This window comes from Pleurodeles waltl, chromosome 11, assembly GCF_031143425.1.
Source record: "Pleurodeles waltl isolate 20211129_DDA chromosome 11, aPleWal1.hap1.20221129, whole genome shotgun sequence".
NCBI classification, from domain to species: domain Eukaryota; kingdom Metazoa; phylum Chordata; class Amphibia; order Caudata; family Salamandridae; genus Pleurodeles; species Pleurodeles waltl.
The window spans coordinates 632,583,478-632,610,945 of record NC_090450.1 but is presented as its reverse complement, the minus strand read 5'-3'; the positions used below and the strand labels follow the sequence as shown (position 1 = coordinate 632,610,945).

Here is a 27,468-nt window from a genome sequence, read left to right as displayed (position 1 = left end):
TCTTTTTCAAATTGATGTTGATGCTTTATTATTGTTTCTGCTGCATATAGTCAATCAAGATATAGATTTGTTTATTTCCAAAATGACACTTCATGAAGCAGGCTCTAGCATGGGCTCACTGTTGTAACCTTTTACCTTCGATCTTCCATTTACAGCAGTATTACATTAATTCACAATGGTTCACTATTGTTTAAGTAACTAGTTTGTTCTGACTTCTCACAGTGACATTAGGTCAGAGAGGCTGAATCAATTTTTATGTAGTGAGATAGTGGTCGAATGGTAAGGCTGTATAATGTTTCTAACATATGTATTCTAACATATGTATTCTGACATTAGGTCAGAGAGGCTGAATCAATTTTTATGTAGTGAGATAGTGGTCGAATGGTAAGGCTGTATAATGTTTCTAACATATGTATTCTAACTTGTTGGAAATGTATATCTTTTGCTTGGACCCTAGTGACTTTGCGCTTTCAAAATTTCTCTGTGATGAAACTTGTTATATAAACCCTCGAATTAGGGGGTGAGTCAGAGACCTTTGCTACGCTACTAGGAATACTGTCTGATTTCTTACTAATTTTACTACACAGTTTAGACTTAGTGTATTATTGTTTTTGCCTATTATTCTGTATTACTTTGAGCCTTTATGGCAATTTAAATGAGCTTTGATGCATCTGCATTTTACTCTCCCTGTATTATACTCTTTTTGAATTGTGTAATCATTTTTAGTGGTTTTACTAAAGTTCACTCTAGATCTAAATTTTTGAGTCATTCCTTTACAATTTTACTGTATATTTAAATGATGTTTGTAATTTGTCTCTGGGGCACATTATCTCATTAAATTGAGGCTTAACACGCCCTCGATCCACCAAATGAGTGGGTGTGCTTTTAAGGTGACTTTTGAAGTTTTTAGGGGTACATCATACCTACACTGTATATCCTGCACTTTCTATTTTTCATTTTTTGTGAATTGTTGCTAAACATAGTTCCTTCTCTTTTATTGGTGCCCTGTGGGCTATTTCTACTGTTTCAAGTGTTCCCTGTCAGTCCCAGTAGCTAGCCCATCTTTGTGCACCTCGATGAACGGCCAGGCACACCTTCCCAGGCTCATGGGCACTGTACACTTTTAGTCTCAGCATTCACTGTCACCATGATCCATGTAAGTACATACGGTTGGGGTCTGCTGTCTGCATCACACTCTATAGGAAATACAGTTATGCGTTTGTTTTTCATGGTGCTGGCTGGTGTCCACTGGTGAACACCGATAAGGGCTTTACTTCCAGCAGCCCTTCTAAGCCTATGTTTACCTTCCTCTCAAATTAAGTGACCACAGGTTTTACATGGACTCCAGAAACTCTTGTGGCTAGCTGTCTCCCCCAAGCATGGCTGGATTTTAATTGGTTACTGAATCTGCCATGAGCATTATGGAGCTCCTTAACCAATTTACCGAAGCCATTCCCTACAAATAACTTTGACCTGAACAATGCTAGTTAGTAATTGTAGCTGCATGTGTATAGACCAGATGGTGCTCATTAAAGTATGGATTATACTTAGTTATCTTGAGGGCTAACCATTCTAGATCACCTTATAAGTGTTTCACTAGTGTCAACCGAATTGTTGCTGTGCTCCTTTACATTCCAGGTTATCTTTTGGTCCTAATGGGTGGGATCTATGATCCCCTTTAGAGTCTTAAACCATTATTTCATTAGAGCATTTTGCTATTCAGATTTCAAAAAATGTTTTACACTATCCGATCATTGCGACCATTTATGTGTCCTAAATGAGGAGTGAGCATGCTGTTTGGAGCTGTTACTCATCTGGGTTCCATTATTTAAAGGATCATTGAGCAATTATCTTTACCCATAGGTCCTTTTCACTAGTTAAATGTAGCACTATGTGCTTATTCTCACTTTTGTTCAAAAACTATTTTTTGCATTGTCATGCATTATAGAGATATAATCTCAAAGGCCCTTGTGATTTATTATTGTAAGAATTCACATCTTTGGGAGCCACGGCACACTTCACCTGCTCTGCATTGGAGGTTGGAGATCATGCCAAAGCCAAACTTCATTATGACAGGGACTCAGATTATTGCTTATTATGCATGATAATAGTTTATCGTATAGTTAAATAAAACCATCACAGTTATTTAAAGGCAATACTAAAACATACATATACTTTCACCATTATCTTCATTATATAAGTTGAGAAAATGAAAATTACCTTTTTAAATAGGTTAACACTTAAAATGTATTCCTCAAGGTGTCGTAGTTTGGACTCTTGCTCTGAGCAAGACTGCTGGTCTCAGGATGACAGTACTTTCATTTGTAGGTGACTAAGTCTCTTCCTACAACTAGTTGTAACTGTTGTCCAAACCTTACCTGCTTACTAGCAGTACCTCACCATAAACACAATAGTCAAAGGTGATTTGTAGCAGTCGCTTACGCATGGACTCAAAGTACAATATCTCAGGGTTGTCGTGGTTAAACGGAAATTACCCTTTTCTCACAGATTTATTATGTCTCATACAAACAAAGGCAATAACACAGATGCAGTAAAGTTATAATAGTTTTTATTCAACATAACTGCAATTTGTGATAAGTTGCATGAACTGCAATGATTAGGATAATGAATATACCAAGCAACAGTATTGTGAAGAGGAGAGTCCTTGTTATAAAGACCCCCACCATTATGCAATATATGGAAAGAAGTATATGTATATGTAAAAGATGGCACAAGCCCTAATACCTCAAGGAGAGCTGGGTTCGTTAAACCTAATCTGCCAAAGCCGTGTCCATGTGAGGAGCCCCCAACCCTCGTTACCTTGGAATGAGGTCTCTATTTCAGACTCCGCAGGGACACGAAGACTGGGTCAGTGTCAAGATGACTGCAGCATCGGTATCAGCGATGGTGGCGATGCCCTCTGGTCGGAATCCCTCTGATTATCTGTCTAAAAGTGTGTTGTATTTATACAGATCTACAAGGTCCCCCGACATAAGTGTTATTCATAACAATAGATAACAGGCATGCTTGGGACGGCAATTAATATCAACAATCCCTCAAAAGTATAGAGAGGGAAAATCCCTAAGTGTGAATGCCTACTGTATGTTTGTCTTTCGTGCTTGATCTTGACGCCTTGGCGCAGTGACACCGATAATAGAAACCATAACAAGTGGCCTAACTATAAACAAGGCCGCCATTTAAAAGGAAATAAATAATTAAATGGACTAAGACAGAGCAAGCTAAGTAGGTTAAAAGTCACTGGGTGACAGGGGGAGTTTACAAGCCGACGGCTAAGCTAACTCCTGTTATCCCGTTAAAACAAACTAGGATTCACTACACCCTCCCCATTGCCGTAACAGGTATGATGAAGGTAAAGAAACCCAATCGCTAAAAAGCTGCTACTGAACTAAAAGCCAAAAAAACCTTAATGACAAAAAAAAAAAAATGCTGTGTGTTTAAAATACGTTCAAAAAACATTCAGAGATGTTAATATCAACCATGACAAGTATAGCAAACTTTTAGTATAATCGCTACGTCTTAGAACCGGGAACTGACAAGCAAATTCATCAAATTATGTGCTATATGCAGGATCTTGAAGAATGTCATCGAAGTCACCACTCAAGGATCTCAAAAATGAGTCAACATCGTCTGAAGTGAAATTGAGAGCTGGACGGACAAACTGATCCACAGAGCAGAAGTGAGCCATGGTCATCGGTGTATCGACAATCGCTGCAGTGTCCTCATCCATGTTAGATCGTATAACAGAAGGCTCATAGGTGGCCTCGCGGAGCAACCGCAGTCTCAAGGGGCATGACCGTGTATGAACCCTCATCGGGGACATCAGCAGTTCGTGGTCCACAGGAGATGTCGGCGCAACAGCAAGACAGACCATAGGCAGATGTTCAAAGAGACACCATATGCAGCGGAACACTGGTTGTACGCACCACAGTAGAGGCCGGAATGACAATGACCAGTCAAATTCCAGTTCCACCAGCAAAGGTGTACCGAAGATCCGAACCATGCGTTCACGGCACAGCGGTGTTGACGGGAGCGGCTCCATTGCTCTGTGTCACTGGAAAAAAACAACCACCGCAAATCAGAAAAAATAGCAGTAGTAGTCCGCCAATTAAAGCCAAAATAATTGGAAAGCCACCAAACACACTGGAAAAGAGAGAATGGATGGCTGATGGGATGACTCCGAAGACAGTCTGGAAGATGGACACGAAACCAGACCCGACAGCCTTAAAGAAATGAACAATCCCAGTTGTGCTTGAAGCATTGAATATTCTGGACACCAACTCTCCAAAGTGTTTGGGGAAATCGGTATTTAAAAGGGATTGTATCTCTGCTGATGATCTCGCAACCTGGAGAGCATACGTCTCTTTTGCGGATGTCAAGGCGACCTGTTTTTGAAACAATAGCGCCTTCAGTCTACTCAACTTGTCATAGTTCACATTAATAGTATCAATGTGGGGCCACATTTCAGATACTTGTATCTCTCGTGTGGGGGGGAAACAAAACATGGCCACAACACGTAACGACCTTCGTGACTGAGATTGCGTAGGCAATTCCAGGTCGCAAGCCGCAACAGCTGTCATCGCTCAGAAGAACATAACTCCCATTAGAAAGTACATGAAACACTGAACGAATCAAGGGGACGGGAGTACCCTTCAGAAAACAGGCCAAATTCGCGACCCCCGCATTGCAAAGACCGTGAAGAGACACCTGTTTGCATATCATGGAATGACGAACAGTAGTCTCACATTCACTTCCGCTAAGAAAGACCTCCTGTTCGCTGTTCAGACATCGATACTCAAAGGGCAACTCCCACTCTTCCTTAATAAAGCGATCTCCTAGCCGTTCATATCGTCCCACTGCAAGATGTTTCAGGCAGCTTGAGAAACGAAACGTTGAAAACGGTAAATTAATAATGCCGTGTAAGAGCCAGATAGTTGAAGGACTCTCTGCTACCGTGAAGGGCAACTTATCTAATTTTTCAACTTGAAGCAAGGTGAAACGAGCCTCCCTTTTAGCCATTGTCTCTTGTTCCCTGGAAAAATTAAAAGCAGCGAATAGTTCACTCCCATTAATGTATTTCCATGGAATGTGGCCACTTCTCAGCGTCTGCAATGCCCAACTCAGCTGCATGATGGAACGCAGCTGTGTTTGCCCATGATATAACCGAGACAAATCAGTCTGAGTGATATCAATAGCAGATGACACTATATTCGACAGGGAATAAATCCTGTTGGATAGCGTGTTCATGCCATTGTCGACAACAGCCAATGTTTTTTCCAAATTCTCTCTATCAAGTTGCCGTAAACGTGCAGCAGCCTCAATTTGAGAAAGTTTCCAAATTTCATTATACATGGCATATAAAAACCGTTTCGAGCGTTGTTTTCTAGGACCTAATAGGAAATCTTGTAGGTCTATACTGTCAGAAAGAGTATTCAGGTGGTGTTTCACCGCTGTTAAGGTGTTCGTTTGTGCCCATTGCTGGCACAGCTTACCCACACTGTATGTTGTAATTATACCAGTATGCTGACCTGACAAAAAGCAAGGGTCTGGCCTATGAAGGGAAAAAACCCCTGAAGAGTTCAAAAAACGCCTTTGACACTCATCAGTGTCGGTGGGCCATACCAACCATCCCCCGGGACGGGAAAGTGAAGAATTATAGGCACCAGCCTTAACCAATGCATCTAGCCTTTCCTCAGAAACATTTAAAAAGTGTTGCCAATCCATAAATTTTGTCTGTGTAGGAATACTGGGCGTGTTTAGATCCTTAATTTTTGCTAATCCTAGACATGATGTCTGCTCAACAGTGTCATTCAAAAAAATCATTTGCACAGGAATTAAGCAAGCTCGAAACAAAGCCTCTTTACCCTGTATCTGCCAATCCTGCGTCCCCCATACACTCTTCAAATCGATAGTGTCCTTCCAATAGTCATAACCCTCAATCGAAAGTCAGGAAACAAAGGGATCTGAATAAATCAGTTTCATATCTGTTAGCAATAGTTTTCTAATGTGTGTCGTGGGTAATTTAAAATAATAAGATTCAGCTTTCTTTGTATCATGCCCAGAAAAGTATGTGAATTTGTCACTGTAATACTTTGGACTCCCCACCCGTGGTGTTGAACAATGTTCCCATTGTGTGTAGTTAAAGAGAGGCCTATATCTAGTTGCACTGTGCAGGTAGTGATGTCCCCAATTATTATAGCAGAACACTTCACCATAATTCATTGTAAAATCATATACATCATCACTTCCAAAAGCGGAGTAGTCCTTCATTTCAGTTAGCATGGAATCAACTGTTTGGACATCCCAATCATCAGAGACAACATTAGGTGTAATAACATCAGACATAGAAATTTTTAACACGTATGGTATTTGAATTACCTCTGTAGGCCCGTATATATCGAACGGAACTTTGTCCCAAACAATACCATCAGAAATTGGAATAGCTGTAATATTGACAAGGGACAAATCACGTCGGACCTTATGTGATGAATGATGTGGTGTTAAAAGTATATCAACAGGCTCCACTGAGGAGCGATCAGCAATATAGTGACCATTAATTAGCAAAAAGAAAACAGTCACAAAACCAATCCATAAAAACAATGCAACAAATGTCAAACAGAACCAGAGATAGTTCCATGGATATATCAAATAGTTCTTTTTAAGCCATCAATAGAACTTGCCACCTCTGGAAAGTTTGTCAGTCTCAGTTGAGGATGAATCGGAAGAAAAATCATCAATGCCCACAAAATAGCCAGAGGAAGTCTCCGCAAACACAGGACTCATCGAATTCACATCCACTGTTCGTGGAGGTTCATGATAGATGACGTTACCAGTCGTGGAAGTGTTTGTGTAAAATACAGCCAAATCCTGTAGCGGTGTGTTCTCCGAAATTGTTACTGGAACCAACAAAAGTTAATTTTCCGCCCTCCCCATGGTCGAGGAAGTCTCTGGAACAGCAGCTGACATAGTTGCATAGTCCGTAGTAGCGATGGTTATCCTACTATGTAGAGGGATGTCCTGTTGGGTAGTGAGAGGGGATCGGGAACTACCCAAGGGACCTCCTGGTCTACTGTGAAGAATCGGCCACATGGTGTAATTTGATGTCGTCAATGGAGATGAATCGATTTGATTTAGAACCAGACAACGGCGGAAGGATGACAGTCCTGGTGCCTTTTATCCCCAAGACCGGTACAGGTGCTCTGTATGCTGGACCAAACTCTTTTTTCACAGCGATCTTCTCACGAACCAGATCCCCAACGTTAGGAATCCAGCCAGTCGAAGTTTTCGCCAAGTCCCTTATTCCCAAGGTGGCAGCACTTGCAGAAGATTTATCATCACGGAATTGTTGAAGCTCCTGTAAAACAGCGAGACGTTCTTTTATGTCAAATGGTGTTTCTGCTGCCACCATACCAGGGGCATCAAGGTCGGGAACATACATAGTTGTCCCAAAGAGAACCTCATATGGAGACTTTCCCCCCAAGGACCGTCTTGGCAGATTATTCAGTGCTCTCTGGACCCCATATAGGTGATGTAACCAACTGCGTCCTGAACCTAATACTCGAGCTGTTAAGGACTGCTTTAGATCACGATTCCGCCTCTCCACAACCGAATTTCCCTCGGGATGGTATGGTGAGGAGTAATGGAGTTCAACACCCATCGTCCTCATGGTGTCCCTGAAAGCCTTAGAGGCAAATGCAGGGCCCTGGTCCGAATGGAATGCTGCAACCGCATATGTACCGATAAAGATCAGCAAATCTTTTATAACAGTCCGGGCGTCAGCCGACCGCTGTGGCCATACCCACAGGAATCTAGAACAGGAATCTACAGCCACTAAAATGTATTTGTATGCACCATCAGGTTGCAAAGGACCACAAGGGTCCAGGTACACACAATGGAGTGGTTTGTCTGACACTAAGAGAGATGTCTGCGGAGGGCGTCTGATATTCGAGCCCTTAATCTGCTGACAAATGTCACAGCAAAGGACATACTGTTTAGTCCGTCTGCATAGACCAGGCCACCAGTACCGTTGTTGTAGAATGGTGATAGTGGCCTGTATACCAGCATGTGCAGAAGCGACACCCTCATGTGCAGCTGTAATTAGTTCCAATCTTTGGTTCTCATTTGGGATCACTCGATCACCAACATCAGGAATTGTTGCAAAAGCAACATTCTGTGCACTGATATGATAGGTATAGTTCGTAGGGTATCCTTACGGAAGTGTCCTGCCTGCAGCCGAGGCTTTAACGGCAATCAGTATTTCATTATCCAACCTCGTCCGAGAACGAGTCACTGCAGCCACAGAAGCCGTAGCTACTGATGCTTTGGCTGCTTCGTCAGCCAATGTATTACCGGCAACATGTATTCCTACACGTTGGTGCCCTAATGTATGAGCTACATGGACACATGGCAGCTTATCCTTAAGATCAGCCACCCTTCCCCACAACATTTTGTGTTTAATGGTGTTCCCTTTAGAATCTCTAAACCCGTTCAGTTTCCAGTGATTAAGGTATTCATTGTATGACTGGACGCAGTAATACGAATCACAGACAATCAAAGTCTGTGTTCCTGGCTCTGAATGTTCGAGCGCTAGAAGAAGAGCCTTAAGCTCGGCCAACTGGGCTGTGCAGTCCCCTAAGGTCTGAGTGTAGGTATTATGAGGATGGAAAACTCCGTCTTCCATTACCCCGCTTACGGCTGCGCAAGCTGCCGAGTATTGATGTTTAGTACCCACAGCCGGTTGTGCCGATCCGTCAGTATAAATGATTGTATCATAACTGTCTATTGGCAATATGTGTAAGGGAGCGGGGTACTCCTGTTCATACTGGAGAAATTCCTGTGTCTGAAGTCTTGGATCAAACACATAATCAACATCAGTGGCGGTCAGAGACGTTGCCCACTGAATCCAGCGTGGATGCAATGCCTTAGCGTTTGGAACGCTCGCTTTAGTGACAGCCTCTAAGGCCGGAACCGGGGAGACAACAACAATGCGTTTCCCCTGGGCAAGCAGTCTCTCCTTTATGACGGCCATCTGAACTGCCGTCAGAATTTTTTCAGTAGGAGCAAAACGTTTCTCTGCATTGGAGTACAAATGTGATTTGTATGCTATTGGCATTGTGTCACCCTCATTAAAGGTGACATAGGTAAATCCTAGGGCACCAGCTATTATTCTGATGACCAAATTTGTTTTATTGTCCCGTGTGCACAAGTGTCTAGCTTCCAGCATGTCTTGTTGTATGTCCCTTAGGATGTGTGTGTGTTCAATTGTCCATCGCCTGCTAGAATAATTGGGCTGAATTAAGTCATATGGTGGCTTGACGCGTTCAGCATAATCAGGAATGTATGTTCTGCCAAAATTAAAGAAACCCAGTAATGACTGCAATTTCTTTAGCGTGTTCGGAGGCTGTAGCTGAGCACACTTCTCTAGGAAGTGCGGGGCCAGGCTCTTCCCCTCGTTTGATAGCTCATATCCCAGGAACAATACACTAAGAAAGGCAATTCTGCTTTTCTTACAATTAAATTTATATCCGTAGGCTTTTAATTTCAGAATTATCCGATCGACCCTTGCAAGATGAATGTCAAGGGTGTCATCAGTGAGATAGATATCATCCACATAGGATAATGCCTCGGAATCAAGCTCGTGCAAGATTGATGTGACACGGGCCGAAAACAGTCCTGGGATGTTTTTATAACCTTGGGGTACACGACAAAAGCGTTTCTGAGAACCAAAGGAAAATGCACTTAGGTCTCTACTTTCATGTGCTAAATTCTGGCAGAAAAATCCATTAGAGATATCCAATGTAGTTTTGTATTTTTTACGCACTATATTATTAATCAGAGCTGTGCTGTGTGAATTTTGTATAGCATAAGTGCGTGCATGACTATTCAAGTGCCTATAATCAACCACTATTCTATATGAATGATCAGGTTTCGCAACGGGAAATAGCGGATTATTCTTTGCCGATGTACTGGGCTCAATTACTCCCTGATATTCAAGTTGTGACAGTATCTCCATCACTGGAGCTTTTGCTTCATGTTTAACAGGGTATTGTGGGTGTGGTGTAGACCGAACGGGAATAACATGACAAGGAGAGTCCTTGTCCCATCCTACATGATTACGGTATAATGCAGGTGCCTGCGCTAAAGCCCATTCAGCAGCATAGGCTTGTTTGTCTGCCTCCGGAACAAGATCGGAGAAAGAAGGCAAAATGACATCTTCCCCATGTGGGAGCTTGCGGACATGTTCAGGTGGCCAGTCTCTCTCGGCCAACAGGATATCACTAGTAAGTTCATCCCAGAATATTACACTAATAATGCGTTCCACGTCTCCCTCTATCTGAAGTGTTAAATCATAAACCCGATCGGGTGGGAGAACGCGGCCATCCGCCATCTCAACTGCGATGTAATCGCTAGTTGCTGTTGCATCCAGATGATCTTTCAGACTCTGGCGACATATCGTGACCTCTGCCGCGCTGTCCAACAGAGTCACTGCCCACCTCTTGTTCCTCAACAGTGTTCTCAATACTATTGGCATTTTTAACGGTCAGTGCTGCCACCTTCTTCTTTTTAAATTGTGGCTTTTGCTGAGGAGTCTTTTCTTCTTTTTTTAATGGTAGACTGCGGCGAGTCTTTCTTTTCTTTCACCTATTCCGGACGTTGATCTTGACGGCCCCCTCTCTCGCTACGTCTATCCGGTGCGTCCTGAAAGGAACGAGAAGGACGTGAATCAGTATATCTGTCTGGAGTTCTAATGTTATCCCTATTTCTGACATTATACCTCCTTTCGGAGTACTCCGGATGTGGAGAATCAGCTCTTTTATTTCTCCTATCTTTGAAATCTTTTTGTTTGTCCCAGCGCTTTTTAGAGCCCTCTTGTGCTTGCTTTGTACCTTCCTTGTGGGTGGTACTCGGTATGTCCAATTTTTTAGGTTTGGCTCCCAGCCCATCCCGTCCTATACTAGTATAGGTATCAGATATTATTCTCGGCAGCTGTCTCTCTTGTTCCACATTTGGAGTTTCCTGGAGACGCTGGCGTATTGCCAGTGCCACCGCTTCCCCTTTAATATCACTTAGTATTATCGAGAAGACGGCATCAAAGTTACGCATCAATTTCATCCCCAGATCCAGGGCCGGTGCGGCCCCATGTTCATTTTGTATTTGTTTTAACACTTCCGGTAAATTGGCAAGTGTAGGGGTACCATGTGTGGTAGTATAAACGGCAGCGAAGACTGTACCCCAAGTGGCACATTCATCCACCGAGGGAACCATCCCAAACGGCAAGCACATAGTGAGCAATCTATGTTTGTCCTGTGGCCCCGTATGGTGGAACACAGCTTCCAGCTGATTTGTTTTCTGGGCAATCCAGAACGGTATTTTTTCCCGTTCCGTGGGCACTTTACCCATAATGGTATGCACTGTTTGTGGATTAATCCTGGTAGCCAATTGATATCCACCAGCTACTGGCGGTGCCGGATGCGCTGGGGTAATATTCAATGTTCGCATCACGAACTGAACCAATCGTCTATAAAATGCCACTAATTCATTATATAATATTCGTAAATCTGCGAGTGGCATATTCTGTATGCCTGGATGAGGTGTATATGTGGCAAACATAGGCCATGTAGGTCCCTCATTACTTAAAGGACCTAGCCTCACCCGTCTTAGTACATGTGGTAGGGCGCCTTCAAACCAGTTCTGGTGTTCTTGATATGTGAGCGATATTTCATGATACTGGTATGCTTCGTATCTTACGGGTACGTCCGCAATGTCATATGTGTGAAATGTGTGCGTCCGTTGGTCAGCCTCAGGAAAGGCAACCCAACAGTAAAATGTTTCTGTTTGGTAGGCTTCACTTGCTTCTACAATCAGAGTAACTTCCCCGCCCTCTTCCGTAAGGCCATGCGCTATTAAATGTTGTGTAAGTGCATTTCTAGCATTTGCAGGAATGTCTATGGTATTGGCCATAGTTGTTGTTAGAGAAACGGAACACCCAAATAGGGGAAGTTTTTTCCTTTTGTGAGTTCGAGCTCGAACAACCTACAGCCTAATCAGGTATTACCTTTTTGGCTGAGGAGGATTCTCCCAAAGACCACGGACGTCTCCGTATAATGGTACTGAGGGTACCTGTTGTCTGTGAGACAGTGATAGTCAGGGTAACCGTAAATTAGTGCCTAAACACCATCGTTGGTGGCGCCATGTCGTAGTTTGGACTCTTGCTCTGAGCAAGACTGCTGGTCTCAGGATGACAGTACTTTCATTTGTAGGTGACTAAGTCTCTTCCTACAACTAGTTGTAACTGTTGTCCAAACCTTACCGGCTTACTAGCAGTACCTCACCATAAACACAATAGTCAAAGGTGATTTGTAGCAGTCGCTTACGCATGGACTCAAAGTACAATATCTCAGGGTTGTCGTGGTTAAACGGAAATTACCCTTTTCTCACAGATTTATTATGTCTCATACAAACAAAGGCAATAACACAGATGCAGTAAAGTTATAATAGTTTTTATTCAACATAACTGCAATTTGTGGTAAGTTGCATGAACTGCAATGATTAGGATAATGAATATACCAAGCAACAGTATTGTGAAGAGGAGAGTCATTGTTATAAAGACCCCCACCATTATGCAATATATGAAAGAAGTATATGTATATGTAAAAGATGGCACAAGCCCTAATACCTCAAGGAGAGCTGGGTTTGTTAAACCTAATCTGCCAAAGCCGTGTCCATGAGAGGAGCCCCCAACCCTCGTTACCTTGGAATGAGGTCTCTATTTCAGACTCCGCAGGGACACGAAGACTGGGTCAGTGTCAAGATGACTGCAGCATTGGTATCAGCGATGGTGGCGATGCCCTCTGGTCGGAATCCCTCTGATTATCTGTCTAAAAGTGTGTTGTATTCATACAGATCTACAAGGTCCCCCGACATAAGTGTTATTCATAACAATAGATAACAGGCATGCTTGGGACGGCAATTAATATCAACAATCCCTCGAAAGTAGAGAGAGGGAAAATCCCTAAGTGTGAATGCCTACTGTATGTTTGTCTTTCGTACTTGATCTTGACGCCTTGGTGCAGTGACACCGATAATAGAACCCATAACAAGTGGCCTAACTATAAACAAGGCCGCCATTTTAAAGGAAATAAATAATTAAATGGACTAAGACAGAGCAAGCTAAGTAGGTTAAAAGTCACTGGGTGACAGGGGCACGAGTTTACAAGCCGGCGGCTAAGCTAACTCCTGTTATCCCGTTAAAACAAACTAGGATTCACTACAAAGGCTTAGTGCTTACAATGAATTGACATATTTTAAAGTACCCTTAAATATTCAGTTGGTATGATAATATCAGATCTCATTACACAAACCGATCAACATTTCCATAAGAAAGATAAGAAAGGTCTCCAATCATTTGGGAGCAATCCCTGTAAAGCCAGTTGTTCTGTCTCAGCCCGAGGGAGTGGTAGAATGTTTTGAATGCTGCAGACAAATCTAACAGGATCGGCACCCCAACACCACCACCACCACCACCACCATAGCCTCCCATCTGAGATTCCTTTAGTATTGACAGTGCTACAAATTCAGTTCCACGATTAGATTAACGCAGTATGGAAGGTGTGTCCTGGTGATTAACTCAATGAAGTTCTGTGCTTCGTTCATGACCATCTTCTCTAACAGTTTAGCAGATAAATGCATTAAGGATTCGGGTCTTAGCTTGCTTAAATCGGAAGACTCCGAGAAGTGTTTTTTAAGAAGAAACCATACAATATCCTGATTCATCTAGCACTATTCCTGATTTCTAAAAACTGTTCGACGGTATCTACTTGTTTTCCAGCAGTGGAGACATATCTTTGCTGATCAAATGTCCATCAAGAAGCCTGAGGAATAACTTGTCTCAGTCAGTTTTATGAATTCAGCCTAAACGAGAACTTCAAACTTTGATAGTATTTCTGCAGATGGAGGACTGATTTTTTTTTCTAATGACAAAGAGCTTCTCAATTGATTTGCAAGCAACATCATCCCTTACATTGGCAACTTCTGTGTTGATAAAATGGTACAAGGTCTTGACAGAGGTGCTTACACAACATGTACCCCATACAGAAAGCTTATGTAAAGAGCAGAACAATTCATGGAAGAGAGTATGCTCCTCCTTGCCTCCGACCATGGTCATCCACCCATGACTTGTCCTTTAGTAGCCCATATGTAAAGCCAGCACAGTTTATCTTCTGTCCTTGAAATACCTTGCTCTATATCCATCACGATGCTGGGGAGCCAGCACTACACCATATTCCTGCTGTTAAAACACTCATTCCTCACTGCATTTTCTCACACCACTTCTTCTGTCTTTTTACCCAGCTTCACGTTTAATTTTGTTTCTTCCATCTTGTATTGGGTTTACCTGCAACCACCCTTCAGCCTATAATTTAAAAAAGGCATATGCATTTCAACTATTGCAATTAATTACAGTGTTATATGATTATTTGTTTTACTAGCGATACCCAGTAAACAGTAGGTGCAAAACCTGGCCTTTTCCCACAAAGCAGCTTTAAGTTATGTAATAGAAGAGGTTTCCATGTGAGATTTGCATCTTCTACAAAAGGTTCTGTTTTCTTGAGACCGAAGCTTACAAAGTAGTCTCGCAGATAGTATTGTTTATTTCAGGTCAATGGCCATAAAACATTAAAACAATGATAACAATAATCTATTAAATATTATACGTTGGTAATGCTACCTATCAGAATTCATAAAATGGTACAGGTAATTCATAAATATTATACACAAAGAAATAAGACAGTCCAAACTTCAATAGCAGCAGTGCATTCCCTAAGTTAACAGACAGTCAATAAAAATCGTGAGACAGCAAATACCACATTCATAGAGGTGTCAGTTTTAATTAAGGCCATAGCAGGGTCCACACTCCAAGTTACCTGTATTTTTCAAGAGTTGTTTAAGCCATTTTGTCATCCCATTCGTATACTGTGTTCAGCAGAACTGGAAAGATGTGTTTGTTACATGCGTTGCTGTTGATACAAATTTTCTGCATACTACTGCCATCTAGTGTTGGGCACAGATATTTGCAAGTCGTTTTTCCTCAAAGAAAGTCTTTTGAATTCTGTGACACACTGTGACGTATTCCTTAGTGGGCAATGTGAATGGGCACTAACTACATGTTAGACTGTTTTTACCTTCCACTGAGTTTGGATTTATATTATCGGGGCTCTGTGTTTCCTCCAACAAAATCTTTGGAGACTTTGCTCTAGAAGAGGAAACTTAACTTTTGAGGAACAGTTTGCATTTCTTTGGCTTAGGAGCGGGAGGGGGCTCCAAAGCAAAGACAGGGACACTAGCTCTCTCCCTATTGTGCACTTGCGCACCACCTCCGCCTCCTCTTCCATCTCTAGTGCCACCTTCTCCACCACCAACACTGCCTTCTTGTCACTACCTCCATTGCCTCCACTTTCACCAGAGCATCCTTTGATCATTTGTCCACAAATGACCATTGGAATGATTGATGTCGAGTCCCGGTCCCCTGCAAGCCCCACTCCCCCCAGAGTTCCATCACATTCAACACACATCCGCCCAGGCAGTGCAATTCGATTCTGATCCTCAGGTAAAGCCTTCATTGTCTGGTTTACTCCCCTCCTCGCAACAGCCTCCAGAGACCGACTTATCATCGACTTACGCCCTTATTCGGAGGTGCTGTTTTCTGCTACAGGCAAAGCCTACCCCAGCCCCCAAAGGGTGTTAGCCTTTCAGCAACTCTTATCTCTTTTTCAACCAAATAAACAACTCTCAGCCAGAAGCTTTATGCGCCTACTGGTCATAAGGGCTTCCTGCATCGCCATCGTAGTCAAGGCCCAGCTTGGTATGCGCCCACTACAACAGTGTAAAAGGTCAGTGGCAAGTTCTAGTGTTGCTAAGCGGCAATGCCCATCGTTCTTTGCAGTGATGGAATATCCACAAACGGTGGCAGGGCAGGCCCTTCCTAGACCCCATTTTGCAAGTCGCCATCACCATAGACTCCTCTCAAGCCAGCTCGGAGGGCGTAGCAAGGTCACAAACTGGATAGTAAACACTCCTTCCTCATGTTGCTACTGGCACAGAAGACGTAGCATTGGGCACTCCACAACCGTATTCACTTTATGGCGCAGTACCTTCTGGGGAAGGACAACAACCTGGCCGACCTGCTCATCAGGATGCATCTAGTCCACGAATGGGATCTCTACCAGTAAATCCTGCTCCACTTTTTCCATGTAAGGGCATGACACACAGAGACCATTTTGCCACCCCCGAAAACACAAAATGCCTAAACTTGGCTTCTAGGTACCCACAGTCCATGGGCAATACACTATGGATAAGCTAGTCGGTGATCTTTGCTTATGCTCTTCTGCCTATCCCGCTGCCTGTTATCCTCATAATTCTCACCTGGGCCAAGCTTCAACCCTGATACTCAACACTATAATTGTCAGTCATTCCCCCAGGAAAAAACCCTCAACAGGCCAGACCTTCTCACCAGGAGTCACAGACAAATCAGGCATCTAGACATTAAATCGCTCAGCATAACAATTTGGTAGAAAAGATTTGTTGATTATTGCATCCTCAAAGATTTGGGCACCCTGAAACCAGCAGGCCAAGCAGTATCTGCTATTTGCTTCCTCTGCAAAAAACAGATTTCTCCTACACTTCCATACGGCTCCATTTAGCAGCTATAGGAACTTAGGTGCAAAACAGGGAGCATTATTCCTTTTCAGCATAGACGTAGTTAAAGCCTTCTTGGACGGCCTCAAAAGAGTCATCCATCCCAGTGTTCCCCCCCGCATTTCACTGGAATCTGAATACAGTCTTCACCAGACTTATGGGAGCCCCTTTTGAACATTTGCACTCTTGTCGTCTGCATCACTTTTTCTGTAAAATAGCTTTTCTTGTGGCAGTAACAACCCTTTGACCTATTAGAGAGCTGCAAGTCATCCTACTAAAAGAACCAGTCATTCAGGCTCATAAGTAAAGATTGATACTCTGGACTAACCCAAAGTTCCTTTCAAGGTATTTTCTCCCTTTCACCTCAAGCAAACCATAGAGCTCCCAGTCTTTTCTCTCAGTCGTACTCAATAGTAGAACAAGCCCTTCACACTGTAGGCATCAAACAGACCCTCATGTACTGCATTGACAGGACCAAGCCCTTTTTCAAAGCTGACCAGTTGTTTATATCATTTACTAAACCACAAAAGGACTAGCCCATCTCTAATGCAGGCAGTGCCAGGTGGATAGTCAAGGATATCCAAACTTCATATCATAAAGCTAAAATAGCTCTCCCTGTTACCCCCAGGATACACTCTACTTACAAGAAGGAAGAAGCCATGGCTTTTCTGGGTAGTATTCCATTAGCTGAGTAACTCCATGGTCAGCCCGCACACCTTCACTAAACCTAATTATCTGGATATCTTAGCTAGACAACAGCCCATGATTAGCCAATCAGTCCTCAGAACACCATTTCAGACATCTGCATCATCCACACTCAAGCCACTGCTTTACAATCTATGCAGAGTATGACTACAGCAACACATGCTACAAATAGAAAATATAACCCTGTACAAATCTGTTTGTAGCTTGCAGTGCTGTTGACTCAAAAGCACCTGTCCTCTTTCCCTGAAGTGTGGGGCTACGATCACACATCCTTTCCTTTTCTAAATAACTTCCTTTACCAGTGCATTTGTTCACGAAACCTTCTTTACTCACCACTCAATACTACTCTCAACCCCTGAGAGGAAAGAAATCTAACATGGAGTGCTCATGTACATTGCCAACTAGAGGAGGAGTAACAGTGCATCTTAAGACTTTAAAGGCTTTCTTGGAAGAAAAAAACGTACAAACGTCCGAACCCAACACTAGATGGCAGAAGTTGCAGAGCATGTGAACCTGCAGCCTTGTATATACTGCACGCTGCAAACAGATGTGTACAAAGTAACGTTACCTTCATTCTCAAAGTGCTCAATACAATTGAGACAAGCATTTGTTCTGTGATTAGCTGCACACCATTTCCAGATTAATAACGTTAATGGTAGATTTGCCAGTCTTTCGTTTGATACTCAATATTTTAGTCAACAGTGCTTTCATCTCATCTAAGTAGGACTCTTAACTAAGTACCCTTTTCCGGGTTCTAACAAACTTGCTTAGCCTTCAATTTGTAGTGGACTCAACCATCAATGTTTTGACCTCGTATGCTGACCCTGAAGTGATGGACTCTGGGGCGAATCCCAAACCTCAGACATACCTATTTTTTATCAAACTGCCATGAACATGTCTTAATCATCCCAAAGAACAACTGCATGGTAGCTTACTACACCTGTCATTTCTCCCTATAATGTCCCCCTCATTCTGATGCAGTATAAGAAAGGTCTTAAGTTAGTCAGGAATAAAATGTCCATCATCCCCAGGTCTAAGAACAAGGAAATCATACGGGTGCTAGATGATAGTCTGAATAGTTTAAAAAACGACATTCTCAGCCTAGCTAGTCTGACACGTTGGAGTTGCTCAAGACCTTTGCTCCATAAAGTGCAACATTTTGACCCTAAAGAGCTGGGGAAGTCAGATGTTCGCCCTTGTCAAGTGCAAAATGTAAAGTTGCTCTTTCTCTTGCGATATGGTTCTTCTATTTTATATCATGTGTAGTTCTGTAAAATTGTACACCTACTCAAAGTTAGTTATGTAGCTGAAAATTGTTCTGTCCTCTTTAATGTGGATGGAATATAATTACCTTTTGGTTTGAATGCATTTATAGGCAGGTGGAGTAGAACTCTCCAAACTTATTGAGTAGATTCTGTAAACCTGTAGAGCAGAGGTCTCCAAACTATTTAATGCCGCGCCCCCCCAGTTGAAAAATAAAAATCATTGGGCCCCCCTCAGAATTTTTCACAATTATTTTATAAACATGGCAATGTTTAAATATGTCTAAACCTATTTAAACATTGCAGTTAGGTACTGTTACCTTTTTAAAACTGCAATAACATCCTCCTGCTTAAAATAAAGGCCTGTTATCTGTATAATATTTATTTTGGCCAGAATCTGGGGCCCCCCCTGGGATCGCTTCAGGCCCCCCTAGGGGGGCCCGCCCCCCAGTTTGAAGACCTCTGCTGTAGAGGCTTTCAACAGCACCTCCTCCGATTGAGGAGCTAATTCCACACCACTTAAAAACACCACATCAATTCTATCCAACTCCAAGCTGAATCCACTTCGGCCAAAGCCCTGTGCGGGTTCAGTTTGTATGTTCCTGGCCCACATACATTTTGACTATGAACAGATTTTGACATTGCCTAGGAGCAGTCCTCCTGTGCTCCAGCAATTGTTTGGATCAGACACTGACCAGAGCCAACCAGATTTTGGTCATGATGGGGCGGCGACTTTTTCTCCACAATATGAGGATGATAATTTTGATATTGACCTACAAGAGGCCACTAGACTGCATACTCCTCCTGACATGATGTCCCAGCCCCATCCCACCAGCCCTTCTTTCTCCAGGACCAACTGTGGAAGAGTTGACTTGTTTCGCCATGGTTATTGGATGTGAGGCTGAATCTTGCATCAACATTTGCTGTCTGTTAAAGTAAAAACCAACATTATGGAGGTGCTGCAACTTGGACAGTCCTCATCCAGACCTCTGCTGCCATTAAAGAAGGCTTTGACCGACACCATGATGGACACTTTTACCAAACTCTGTTCTCATCCACCCATAAAAAAGCAGGTAGCATGTCGCTACCTGCAAACTCCTGGTGACGCTGCTTTTCTTATGCAGCATCCTTCTCCAGAGAGCCTGGTGGCACAGGTGTACAGTAGCATGGTTAATCCCAATTCTTTTCCCCACGATCTTCCTAGACCGAAAGTCTAAAACAATTGAGGCATTTGGGAAGAAGATGTTTTCTTCCGCCAGCCTCGTCCTCAAGCTAGCCAGAACCAGCTGTTTGCTAGAACCGTACTCCCATGCATTAAGAGAATCTGTTGCCAAGATTTGCCAGCAGTCCCACAGGAATGTTGTGCCAATTTGATGCAGGCCATTCAAGGTGGATGGTATGAGGCTCAATGTGTCATTCAGTCTAGCCTAGACACCACAGACTCCTTAGACCGAGCGGACAGCACTAGCATTGTGTTCTGACGCCAAATGCTGATGTGATTTATAGCTTCTTGGGTAACATTCAGCCTTCACTCATGGATATGCCTTTTACTGGTCTCACCTTTGTGGCAAGCTTCAATTTAAGCACTAAAGAGAGCAGGGCTACTCTATGCTCCCTCAGTCATTACACATCCGCAAGACAGTATCTCCAAAAAGTTAACGTCGGATTCCACCACCACCACAATAGGCACCCAAGGCCTTTCGGGATAGGGGTAGGTAATCTGGTAGACAGAGTCCAGGCCAGCAGGGGCAACACACTTTCCAGTTTCTAACCCATCCAAGCAGCTTTTAAGCTGCTGCTTTAGTTTGTCTTTAGCAGCACTTGATCACCCCATGGGAGGCAGGATCACCCATTTTCGCCACTGGTGGCAAGCCATAACATCCGACAGCTGGCTCCTGCAAATAATTCAATGAGTGTTACCCCCTGCCATTCCATCTTCATCAGAGCAGCTTTCAGAGAACCATTTGTCCATTATGCAGCAGGAAGTTCAGGCTCTCTTAGGAAAAAGGGGCAAAAGAGAGGGTCCGAGCTTTGTAAATAGGAACTGGGTGTTATTCATTATGTTTCCTAATGCCAACAAAAGGTGCCATTCGCCATATTTTAGATCTTCAAACTCTCAATTCCTTCATGCCAAAGGACAAATTCAAGATTCTCATGTTGGCCGAGGTTCTGTCAAGTAAGGATCCAGGAGACTGGATGGTGGTGTTGGACTTGCAGGATGCCAAATTCTGTTGTGGACCGCCTCCAGACAATGGCAAACCTCCTCACGTTGTTGGTGTTCACAATCCATGTGCCAAAGTCATACCTAATGCATTCACAGAGGCTCCCTTTCATCAGAGCAGTCCTGGGTAGAGTGCACGTTCGAGGCTTCCCTCCTGAACAAAAAGTCCAAAACATTCAGGACGTGATCTGAAGTTTAAACCACGGTCCTGGGTCTCAGGAAAGATGGTGCATAAGCTTCTTCCCCTAGTGGCCTCCTGCATCCTGCTTGTCGACCATGTCACCTGCAGGGGGATCTGAAGTCTCTGTGGGCTAAACACCAAGGCAACCTGACAGAATCCTAGGTTTCTGAGGAGAAGGCAAAAGATCTGCAGTTTTGGGTGCTCAGCTGTAAGTGGACCAGCAGAAGTGCTATCTCCCTTTGCCACCCATAACTGAAGACGGTGACCGATGTGTCACTGCTCAGTTGCGGAGACCTAGGAGAGGTGGAGATCATAGGACATGCCTCCACATAAGAGTTGCAGGTCATTCTCTTGGTGTTAAAAGCCTTCTTCTCGTTTATTAAGGGGAGTCTGGCTCACCTCTGCCATGTAGTATTACAACAAGCATGGTAAGGTGTGGTCCTGAGATTTGTGCCAAGAGGACCTGTGCCTCTGGACCTGCAGAAATCATCATTGCATCTTCCTGCTCTTACTCCCCATGTAGGATCTTTTAAATGCCTTGGTGAATAATCTCAGCCGGTGACACCTAGTGGATCACGAATGACAGGTACACCCGGAGGTGGCACAGGGCATCTTCTGGCAATGGGGAGAGCCATGGATCAATTGCTTTGCCACAGCCGAGAGTGGGTACTATCAACACTTGTGCGTTGAAGTTCCCAGGAAGGCTCTCTCTTGGAGATCCATTCCACCTGGAGTGGAGCATGCGGCTCCTACATGCTTTCCGTAATTCTGAAGAAGATCAAGGACTATCCGGTTCAACTCATCCTAGTGGTTTCAGATTGGGCCAGGGGAGTGTGGTACTCAGAAAGTTAGGGCTTGGCAATCTGTCCTCCCTTCAGGCTGCTAGTTCGGGAGGATCTTCTGTCACAGGAAATGGGCAGTGTCTTACAGCCAGGCCTGCACAATCTACACCTCCATGTGTAGAGATTGAATGCCAGCAGTTGATTGTATTCGATCAACCTCCCGAAATAGTGGATAACATCCTGGCAGGCAGGTGCCATCCTCTGAATCTGTTGCACTGGACACTGGGAGAAGTTTTTGACTTTGTGCGTCACCTGTAACGCAGACCTATTGCAAACTAAACTGTTGGCTGTGTTACTGTTTGTTCTATCCTAAGCCCAGGAAAGACTTACAGTGGGCACTGTTAAAGGTTATTTGTTGACCATTTTGGTCTTTTCACGTTTACCAGGCCAACCATACTTGTTCAAATCACCTGTTGTGATGCATTTCTCAAAGGTTTGGTTCACATGTTTCCTCCTAAATCTTTTGTGATGCCATAGAGGGACCTTAATTTGGTCCTTAATTTCCTTGTGTGTACTCCTTTGGACACGTTGCACAGCCGTTCCCTACGTCTCCTGACCCTGAAGACACTTTAATTGCAGTAATATCAGCTTGCATGTGAGTAAGCTTCAAGCTCTAGCTCTGTCAGTTCCCCTTCTATGGACAAACTGTAGCTGAGGACTAGAATGGGCTTTTTCCCAAAAGTTTTGACTTTCTTTCACGTCGAGCAGTCAAGTTTACCCTGCCTCACTCTTTGGAAGAGGAGGAGAGACTCCATCGGTTGGACCCTAAAAGACCATCATGTGTTACATCGACCAGTCATCTCCTTGTGTGGTTCTCTGGGGCAAAAAAAGACAAAGTGGTGCAGAAATGAACTTTGTCTAGATGATTATTCCCCTTCAATAAAACTACTACACAGTTTTGCAGAAAGCTGCCCCCAGAAGGCTTGAGGGCCCATTCAACTATGGCCAAAGCTGCAACAGCTGTGTTTTCAAGTGGAGCGCCTGTCCTGGATATTTGTCAGGCTGTAATGTGGGCATCAGTGCACATCTTCACAAAGCACCACTGTCTTGATAGCCATGCCCGATGGCAATAATATTTTGGCTGTTGGGTGCTGTTTGATCCTGCAAGCCATATTGGTCTGAGTCATTACACAGACCCACCACCTGGAGAGGTCTGCTGTTCTATTCTAAAAGTTGAGGAATCTTTACTTAGAAATATCACATCAGAAGAATGAGTTACCTAACTTTAGTAATCATCTTTCTGGCGGATACCCCATATAACCGCAGATTCTTCACCGCCCTCCAACCTCCCTCGTCTGAGTAATGGACTCTTTTCTATTGAAAAAAAGGTCCCAAATTAGAGATCTGCACACTGTCAGGAGCAGTTTGTTTTTGGACTCCACATCCGAGGGCACATATGATGCCCAGAAAGAAACTGGCATTAGCAAGCTGTGTATGGTACCAATATGTAGCTCCAGTCGACACTTCTGAGGCGGAGTGGAGTCGTGGTGGAACTGCACAGCACCACTTACTGACACAAAAGGGGTATGCTGAAAAATCTTCTGGATCCATTCAGAGAATTTGGGTTAATCTTATGGTTAAGGAGTCTGTGGTTAGATAGTTTATCCATCAGAATCAGCATTACCCAAGTTAAGTAGCTTGTTCATTTCAGCTTCCAGCTTACATGCAGGGGTGCTGTACTTAGTATAGTGTCTCTCAGAAGTTTAATATAAGCACCCCATTAAAAAGAACCAGATGCCTTCTTCCGCTTCAGGTAGAAGCCTGCCAGACAGCACAGTTGTATGGTTGCTAAAGACTTCTTGGGAACATTCTGAAAGCTTCACTGGGAATGTATTCCACTTATTGCACCATTGGCATTGTGGTTTGTAACTCACATTTGCTTGCTTTCCATTTACTGGCTTTATTTGTTTTAGACTGTCCAGCATGTCTTTGTCCTGCCTGTGAAGCATTGCCTCTCTGACTGCCTCCTTGTGTTATTCCACAAGTGCGTGCTTTCTGGGAACTCCTTTTTTTCATGAGGCACTTCAGAAGAGTACCTTGAGAGTATGTGTTTTCAGTTATCTCCCTTATATGCTAGTTCAGGATGCAGTAAGTGTGCTGTATTTCTCTGAAAAGGTTACCTGCCTCCTATCTTTCTTCTTGACTGATCTTACTTACCTTTGATAATACCAATTTATAAATCTCACTTGCCTGTGAGGAACAATGTTCTGTCTACAAACTTGTTACCCACTGCAGCTGTGCAACCAGATAGTATGTCTTAGTAGTGATAGTAAGTTTGAGTGCCACCATTCGTCTACCAGCAGCCCATATTAAATCATCAAGTAAGGAGAATAATTCCCTAAATATCTCTTTGGCGACCACAACCTGCGTGCTTAAGAAATATGAGAGCCTGGGTAGTACTACCATTTTAGCAACGCCAGTCTCCCCACCACTGACAATGGAAGAGTTTTCTACAAGATTATCATCGCTCTTAGGGATGCTATGGCCGCATTAGTATTGCACTCCACAATATTAGTTATCCTTTTATGTATATTCGGGCCCAGAGATATTTGATGGAAATGGGTTCCCATACCACTCCGGGTGGTGGGGGTTATGTCCATAGATGGTCAAACCGAAAACAGACTGGTTTCTGCCAGTTATCCCTCCGGCCTGATAAAGACCCAAAGTGGTCAAGGAGCTGTATGGTTCTACTGGGGTATGAGTGTCTGTCTTTGAGAAAGAGCAGTATATATCGTCTGCGTATAATGCAATATGATGCAGTCTTCTGCGGGCGGACATATCCTCATAAAGGGAATCCGTCTGTGCTGCATTCACCAGCGATTCCACTGCTATTGCATACAACAATGGGGAAAGTGAGCATCCCTGCCTGGTGCCCCTCTCCACTTGATAGGCCCTAGAAATCACTCCCCAGTTTTAACCCTTTCCATGGGTTTGTTATATAATAGTTGTGTCCATTTGATAAACCTGGGGCCCAGTCCCAGCCTCTCCATTATGGTATATAGTTAATTCCAATCCAGGCTGTCCGATGCTTTCTCTGGTATGACGAAGGCGTCCAGTACAATGGATATCAGTTGGCATATATTAAGCGATGTATTCTGGTCCTGTATAAAGCCCGCTTGGTCTGTGTGATTTGTGGCATGTACGGTAAGAGGCGGGTCATTGATATGCTATTTAATATTTTATAGCCAACATTTAACATCAAAGTGGCCGGTATGCTTTGACATCATAGTGGTCACGACCAGGTTTAAATAAAGGGATTATCAGCGCCTCTCTAGTCAACACAGGTAAGGAGCAAGTCTGTCTAGCATTACTATAAACCTCCTTCAATTGTGGAGCTAAATGCTCAATGTTTGTATTGTAGTACTCGTCGCAAGCGGTCCAAGGAGAGGACGATATAGGCGCACGGCGAGCGCCCCCTTTGATGTATGTTTGACTATAAAGGGACACTCCCCCTCCTGGATACCAGAGGCTAGCAGCCTCTATGAAAGGGCCGCCTCAAGGTAATTCCTTGGGTAAGGTAGACCTTTTATTTCACACTCTTTCACTGTCACATAGAGTAATTTCCTCCAACGTGAGACGTAGGGATCCTAGGCCCTGACGAATGCCCCGAGACCTTCATTGGCTCCTTTCTGAGGGCAGAAACATGTTGGCTATTAGTTAGGTGACCCTGTGAGTCCTTGTCCTCACAGAGGTGTCCCAACCCCCGTTTTAACTACACCAGTCAGACACCACCATTAAATTTGTTACTCCTCACAGGTGTCTGCTTAGGTGTTTTTAATTTTTTCAGTAGATTAGCTGGATCCCGATCTTTCCAGAAACAAGTTTATTTACGCACTCCCTCCTGTTCCTTTAACAGTGAGGTTGAGTCCGCCCAGGTGGCACTGTCCTACCTGGGTGGGTCTAGGTGGTCAAATGATGAAGCATGACACTATATAGTGTGTGAGACCACCTAGTCCGTAAAAGGAATTTTCTCCCCCCGCTGTTCCTCCCCGCGCATGCACTCTGCAGTTACCTACTGACATTTCACTGACATTACCCTTCCAAATAGGAACACATACAACCCAGGGCTACGCTGATATCCGCGACGCCCTCGTTAAGAGAACCCCGTACTTTCTTGTGTATTTTGTACTCTACCGGAAGTCCATCACTTCTGGGGACTTTCCCCCGGCTATGCCCTTAACTGCTGCACTATTTCTGGCAGTATTGGGTCAATACCCAGGTCTCTTCTCTCCTCAAGAGTAAGTGTTGTCAGGGGCAAGGGATGTAAAAAGGCTTGGATATTGGGATGTTTGTCTGGACTGTCCCGGTGTATAATTCAGCGCAGTAACACCTAAAAACATAATTAATGTAATCTTGCCCATAGATTCTGATCCCTTCAGCATTGTCCGTTTCCAGAAGTTGCAATCCTCTTTTCATACGCACATGCATTAACACACAGTCCTAAACACCAGAGCTGTTTACGTTTAACTGCTCCATTCTAATGGCAGCTGAAGCCTTTCTGTTTACTCAGCTTTCTGTTTATTCAGCTTTCTGTTTATTTAACTTTCTGTTTATTCAATGTTATTTCCTCCCAGGAGGATCATAATGAATTGATGAATTTACAGTTACTTGTAGAAAAGATTGCAGGAATGTGGGATGGGCGGACATTGGTGCATATATTGATGTTGGTGGGGGGGGAGGGGGAGGGGGGGTAGATCTGACCACGCTACTCCCTACTTGATCAAGACCACTGCTGGGATCTGGGAGCAGGCAGTTAAACATGTACTCCGAGCCCCTTTCGATAGAGAGCTGAAGATATGGGACTTGGCCCCATTTCGGGACATGGAGAAGTTGATGTCTTCTAGAGGCTTAGAGACTGGGAGGATGTGAGGTGGCTGGATCTTTATCCCAATGGAGAGTTTATCTCTTTTACTGAAGCTAAGGATTTGTTTGATCTGGGCCCTGGTCAATTCCTGCAATATGCAAAAATGGAAAGTGTGGCACATGAGATTTGGAGTGGTTTTCTGGTAGCCCCTAGGGCCTCTTCGGTTCTGAATGGCTTGATTAACTGGGGTGAGGGGGCGCACTTGATTGCCCGGTTTTATAAAGCCCTTCGGGATGATCAACCGGGTTTGATAAGTGTGGGGTGCAGGGTGTGGGATTGTGACCTGGGGGAACCCATAGCGGATGCTGATTGGGATTTGTCTTTATCTTTGGTGCGTAAGGGGTCATGTAACAATAGGTTTAAGTTGTTGCATTTTAACTTTGTACACAGAACGTGTCTCACACCCAGTCGATTAAACAGGATTGACCCGAGCCGTGGAGCTGGATGCCCTAGGTGTGGTACGTTTGGCGCTTCTTTCCTACATCTGGCCTGGACTTGCAGAACAGTATATGACTTCTGGCAGGAAGTGGCAGCAACAATTGAGGAGGTTATGGGACTGGGGTTGGAAGCGACGCCCATGACCTGTCTCTTGGGAGTGGTGTGGAAGCCGCGTGGTCGGAGCATTCCGTATAAATTGGCACAGCTAGCGCTGGTGCTGGCTACGTGCAGGAAAGCAATTGTTT

The 27,468-nt window shown here is 43.8% G+C and overlaps 1 protein-coding gene across 4 annotated transcripts in view; it reads left to right on the top strand.

Moving 5' to 3' along the window:
- The window catches only part of KCTD9 (potassium channel tetramerization domain containing 9), a 137,313-nt gene that overhangs the window by 56,782 nt on the left and 53,063 nt on the right, over positions 1 to 27,468 (top strand). The window lies entirely within an intron of this gene.